Source organism: Octodon degus, unplaced genomic scaffold (genome assembly GCF_000260255.1).
Source record: "Octodon degus isolate 3935 unplaced genomic scaffold, OctDeg1.0 scaffold00051, whole genome shotgun sequence".
Classification (NCBI taxonomy): Eukaryota; Metazoa; Chordata; class Mammalia; order Rodentia; family Octodontidae; genus Octodon; species Octodon degus.
In genome coordinates this window covers 10,051,896-10,057,804 of record NW_004524627.1, presented here as the reverse complement: position 1 = coordinate 10,057,804, position 5,909 = coordinate 10,051,896, and the positions used below count along the sequence as shown (strand labels likewise).

At 39.3% G+C, this 5,909-nt stretch overlaps 1 long non-coding RNA gene across 1 annotated transcript in view; it reads left to right on the top strand.

The window, feature by feature from the left end:
• LOC111817209 overlaps window positions 1-5,909 on the top strand; it is a 19,719-nt gene that overhangs the window by 11,681 nt on the left and 2,129 nt on the right. The gene's annotated exons all lie outside the window — the stretch shown is intronic.

Below are 5,909 nucleotides of genomic sequence, written 5' to 3'. Positions count from 1 at the left end.
AGAGAGAGAGAGAGAGAGAGAGATTGAGAGATTGCCACATTTATGGATAAAACAATATGTTTGGAATTTCCTTGAAATACACCAGCAGAAATACAGATAGGAAGCCTGTGTCTTGACATTCGATCCCTGTAATCCTAGCACTTGGGAGCACGAGGGGGAAGAATCACCAAGAGTTTAAGGACAGTGTGGGCTACATGGTGAAATCATGGACAGCCTGAGTTAGAGTGGGACCCTGACTAAAAACAAAACAAATGAACACAACCGTTTTTTTTTTTTTAAAGATTATTTTTATGAAAAATGGGTAAAACTGTCTCTTCTAGTTCTGGCCTCTTCCTGCTGAGCTCTCAGCCTTGTCCCCTATTCTGATAACCAGATGCCCACATCAACTGTACCTATCAGCATGGCTGGGTGGGTCAGTAAAATAAAACTGTTTCAAATTCATTGTCAGGGATTTGGATTTTTTAGCAGTAGTTCCAGAAAGCTCAAGGCTTTTGGGTAACACCACTGATAGAAAAGAGGACCTACTATTTTCTAGTGAAGGATTGATTTTAAGATAAAAGGTCGAAAGGTCAGGACTTCAGTTTGTCCTTTTAAGTGAATTGTATTGACAAAGTCATTAACACTGAGCCAAGGAAGCTTATTTCATGCCTGCTACCTCTTCTCCCTAAGAAGCTTGACTGTTGCATTTTATGGTCAGCTTGCACTCTCCCTGTGACTTCTTCACTACAGGTTAAATTTTTCATCTGTACATATTTTTTGCTTTGCTTTTTGCAACAGGCTGGTTTTCTAGTTCAGGCTGGCCTTGAACTCATAACATAGCCCAGGCCAGCTTTGAACTCCTCCTATCCAAGCCTCCCGAGTGTTGGGGATTACAAGTGTGTACACTCTTGTGCATGTGTATGGCTTAGTGATGAACCATCTGGCACTCCCCTCCCTTGCCAAACTCTGAAAATACTTAAAGAGTTGATCTATACCAGACTTGTTTAATTTAGCAAAGCACTTTAGAAGATGCTAATTTTTTGACCCTGCAGATTCTGTCTTCTGGCTACTTAAAAAGCCAATTAATCTGTTTCCTGTTTATTATTTCTAACCGGAATTTAGTGAGTTGAATGCCCTTATGCTTGGAAGAGTCCTAACAGGCACATTTATGATCACACTGTTTCATATATCTGGGGAAGATGAATCAGATCTGTATGATTCACAACTCTCCCAGACCCAAGCTCTATGCCTGACACCAAAATGAATAGATATATCAAATATGACAGTCAATATCAAAATTCCTGTCAAAATCTGACATAATAAATGGTAGTTTCCATGTAACAAAATGAGATAATCTTTATTTTTATTTATTTTTGTATTTTAGGGCAGAGGTGTTCAGGGTCTCACCACTAGATTGGACTCGTAGTGATCCGCTTGTTTATAGACTCCCAAGAGCTGGGATTACAGGTGCATGCCGCCACAGCCAGTCTCAACTGCCCTCTCAGCATGTCCCGGGGGCAGGGCCAGCACTGCAGGCCTAGGGATCGAACCCCTGGCCCCGCAGGCGCTTTAATCCATGGAGCTATTTGGCTGGCCCTACAAAATGAGATAATCTCTAAAATGGTTTTATCAGTGAACACATTTTCTTCCACTGGATTCGGGCGACTTACAGAAAAGATATCATTATTCTCTTTTCAACAATTACAGCTTAGGTAGCTAGAACTTGCAAGTTCTTTTGGAGCAGAGCTTACAGCTGGGTGCTCACATGATACTTATTGACCATCAGGAAATTGGATTTTCTGGGTCATCTACTAAAAAATATTTTACCATAGTGCCAATGCCCACTTAAAAATACAGAATTGGAATTATATATTTGAGCTCAGTATATGATGGACTAGATATCTAATAAAATTTGTTGGAATGAAGAAATGAGAAAGTTCTCAATTTCTATTCTGAGTCACTGTACTATTTGACTCCATCCAAAGCCCAAACAAAATGCGTAGACTTAAACAAGCAGGATCTTTCTCAGCATGTTATCTCAAGGGGTACTTTGACTTGTGAATGTCTGAATTTCACTATCTTTACTTTTTCTTTTTGTACCAGGGATCAAACTCAGAACCTTACACTTGCCAGGCAGGTGCTTATGTCACTGAGCAATCTCCCCAGTCAGAATGTCTGAATTTCAATATTGCCATTCTTCCGCTCCAGTGTGATTCAGAATTGTAACATTCAAGACATCTCATACTAGGTACACATTAAAATAAGACACTAGATATTTTTCCTCTGGGTACTGAAGACAGAATGCCTATCTTTCTTAACATGGCAAGACAACTAACACCAAGTCTGAGGTGTGTGTAGCCTGTGTTCCTGTAGCCAGTTCAACCCCCAGACAAAACTCTGAAGCTAAAAAGAAAAAAGGTTTGGTAGGGCTTGACATCAGCGCCACTGCAGTCTACACGAGGCCAACTTGGAAAAAGACTATGCAGAATCTTGTTAAAGACACTGTACTAAATTGATTCAGCAAATCTTTACTGAGTATTTCTTGGAGGTGGGGTTACAGCATGAACAAAAACAGCAGTCTGTCTTTAGGGATTTACATTTTACTTGGAGACAAAGATAAAAATAAGTATACACTATGGAGAAAAGGTAGTGATAGTTCATGGCTAGAAAAGTCCCGAAGAGCACAGAATGAAGTCTTAGAGCATATGCTAAGGAGCAGTCACATTTGCAAGGACACCTGGACATAAGCCTTACCCTGGTCTACTGTGCAGCAAGATGACACAGTAGTATACACTGTTTCTGAGTCAGGGAGGAGTGGGGAAAGCAGCAGAGCCCACAGTTCGATGCTCCTCTGCTCTAATGGACATCTCACCTCATGTGGGCTGTGGAGGCCACATTCCTGGAGTCTTCATGAGAAAACAAGGGAGAGATAGCTGTTCCAGGTACTCCCTCAGCTTGCTTATTCTCTCATTTTGCATAAGCCATTAGGACTCCTCTCTGTTGGGAGTGGGAACTGAATCTAGACCGCACACATCTAAGCACATGCTATACCACTGAGCTATCATCATCCCAGCCATTTCAGGAATCTGAAGGCAAGTTCTAGGAATGATTTTTACCATCCTTAAACTACAAATAATCTGTTAAAACTGATTGATCTGAATACTGCGTGTAAGTTATACTTAAAATATATGATGTGCGCCAAGTGAAAGGGCACTTCAAATTCCACTAAGAAAATTACTTTCTGCCAAACCTAGGCTACAAGTAATAAGGCAAAGTTCAACTTTTGTTTCCCAGTAACTGAAGCAAAAGCAAAACAAATAAATTATATAGTTCCATTACCTACTACAGTAAACATGAATTATTAGAAGAGAAAGATTTCCTAACACTAAATTTAAGCTTACATTCAAATTACTAATATTGGGGCCGGGGAGATGGCTCAGTAGAATAAGCGCTTCCCTGGAAAGTGCAAGGGCCTGAGTTCAATCCCCGGTTCCGAAAAAAAAAAAAAAAAATAATAATAAATTATTAATATTACACAATGTTTTCATTAGCACTTTTATAAGTTAAAGGAATATTTGGAGCTTATTTTTATCAATTCTTAAGAAAACACAAGAAAATAAATATTAAGCAATTGATTCTGTGAAGTCTTTCCTATGACAAGTCTTCATAGGAAAGTCTTCAAGGTTCCATGGTCCTCTAGAGGAATAGCTAGCTGCAGCAAATGTCTACAAAATCATCTCAGAGGAACAGGGCACTCAAACTTCAGAGGCTCACTCACCTTCTTGGATGTCTCAACAGTTTGTGATTGCGGTTGGCTATCAGAGAATTGGGGGTCAAAGTGCAGTTTTCTCTGGAGTGCATTAAAACCAGTTATGTGACCTTTAGCTACTCAACTAGTGCTTGACTAATTATAGCTGTTAAGAGATGTTTTAAAAACTTGCCATACTCACACTCAAATGGAAAAATCATTCCTACTTAGTTCAGGGGTTTAATGGCTATCTTTCTCCTTGGGATCCTAAAAACTCTTTTCTGAAATTTCCTCAGTCTCCTTTCATGATTCCTAGCAGGGACATAATCGACAAATTATGCCAGGCAGTAACTTGTCTTGCAGAACTCCCTACATTAAGATCCAGGCCCATTTACTAAATATAAATGGCTTCTTGTCTTGTGAGAACAAAAATTATCTTGTAAAGGTATTTTTAAAATACCATTTTAAAATTCAGTAATAATGCTTTTTGATAATCACTGGGTCTTAAAAGAGCATCAGTATGCTTTTGAACATAAGAAAGCATCTGACCCAAAATACTACTTATGGTACAGCATATAAAATATAATCTTAGTTTGAAATCTTTGTGGCTATGTCATCTATATCTGTCATATAAAAATTTTAGTAAGATCTCCACAGAACATTTTACTCAGAATGAGGCTATGATTACACAAGGGTGTAAGGCTGAAATAACTTCCAAGTAAAACTCGTTGCCAACAAGCAGTTGATTCATTTATTCAACAAACTAACTGAACTGTCCATTTCAATGCTGAAGATTCTCCCCAAAAAAATGGCTTTAGTGAAGTTAACATATTCCTTTTTTTCTAGCTGTAGCTGACCAATATGTTACTTTAACTCATTTATTCCATGTTAAGATTATATGACAAATACTGAAGGATAGAGTAGTAAGCTTTGCTAATGGTCTAATGAGGACTGCATAGATAAAGTGTAAGTAACACATTAAGTCCTAAAGAGAGAGGGGCTGGAGAGATGGCTCAGTAGAATAAGCGTTAGCCTGGCAAGTGCAACGGCCTGAGTTCAATTCCTGGGGGGCGGGGGGAGTCCTAAAGAGAGGGGGCCGGGGAGATGGCTCAGTGGAATAAGCGCTTGCCTGGCAAGCACAGGGGCCTGAGTTCAATCACAGGTTCCACAAAAAAAAAAAAAAAAAAAAAAAAAAATTGGTTCAGGGCTGAGGAGATGGCTCCCCTGGCAAGTGCAGCGGTCTGAGTTCAATCCCCGGTTCTGCAAAAAAAAAGTCCTAAAGGGAGCTACTCTGGCCTGTCTGAGGAAATTTAATTTGAGATATGAAAGATGAAGAATTAGGGTATGAGATAGCTCAGTGGCATAAGTGCCTGCCTGGCATACTCAAGGTCCTGAGTTTGATTCCCAGTATCGTGAAAAAGAAAAAAAACACTCCTTGCAGGGTAACTGTTTAGGGGCCGGGGAGCTAGCTCAGTAGAATAAACGCTTGCTTGGTAAGCACAAGGGCCTGAGTTTAATACCTGGTTCTGGAAAAAAAAAAAAAAAAAAAAAAAGATGAATTAACCACATCTTTTTATTTGTGAAGGGAGGAAGGACTGCCAGCTTACAAATGATGAGAGAAAACAAATACAAATAGAATTTCCAGGCTTAATACAGTAATGGATACACACACACACACACACACACACACACAATTATGAAATATATATTGACTTAAGCCATGTTACAGATTTGAGGCCAACATACAGAACTTTTTATGAAATGTTTTATCAGTCAAAATGTAACTGTAACTGTAGGGAAGGCTAGGGTGATACACAAGAATAATTCATTCATTAAATAATTAAAGAGCTCCTATGACATGCCAGGGATCCTCTTAACATACTGATGTACATGGGCTCTGGAAAAACACATGCTTAGCTCATGAGGCACTGAGTTTGAACCCCAACAATGCAAAACAAACCACTAAACAGAGGCTGGTATACAGAGTATTTTGACCAAATAAGCAAGTATGCTAAAAAGCTTATGTCACAAATATGTATATAGTGCAATAAGACTGAGAGGGTAACCTTTCTTACTGGTTCAGGAATGATTCCCTTGAGGAATGGACACCTGAACTAAATCCTGGAGGCTGAGCAGCTGAAGGGAATGGTGGGGAACACAGGAACGTGTTTTTTTTTTTTTT